Here is a 461-nt window from a genome sequence, read left to right on the forward strand (position 1 = left end):
GGGGGGCTGCAGCCACGTGACCCCCAGCTGGGCAGGCTCCTGGGGTGTCCCATGGGGGGTGCCCGCCCAGCCCCAAACCAGTCCTGGGACAGCGGGTGGCCGGTGAGGGTAACTCAGGGACCCCCCGGGACACGGGGCAGAGACCCCCAGGCCCGGCAGCCACGGGGCAGAGACCCCCAGGGACTCGGGGCAGAGACCCCCCGGGCCTGGCAGCCACGGGGCAGAGCCCCCCGGGCCCGGCAGCCACGGGGCAGAGACCCCCAGGGACACGGGGCAGAGACCCCCCGGGCCCAGCAGCCACGGGGCAGAGACCCCCGGGGACACGGGGCAGAGACCCCCGGGCCCGGCAGCCACGGGGCAGAGACCCCCAGGGACGCCAGCCACGGGCCCCCCGGGCCCGGCAGCCACGGGGCAGAGACCCCCGGGCCCGGCAGCGCCGCTCACCAGCAGCTAAGGGGGCA

Source organism: Trachemys scripta, unplaced genomic scaffold (assembly GCF_013100865.1).
Source record: "Trachemys scripta elegans isolate TJP31775 unplaced genomic scaffold, CAS_Tse_1.0 scaffold_81, whole genome shotgun sequence".
NCBI lineage: Eukaryota > Metazoa > Chordata > Testudines > Emydidae > Trachemys > Trachemys scripta.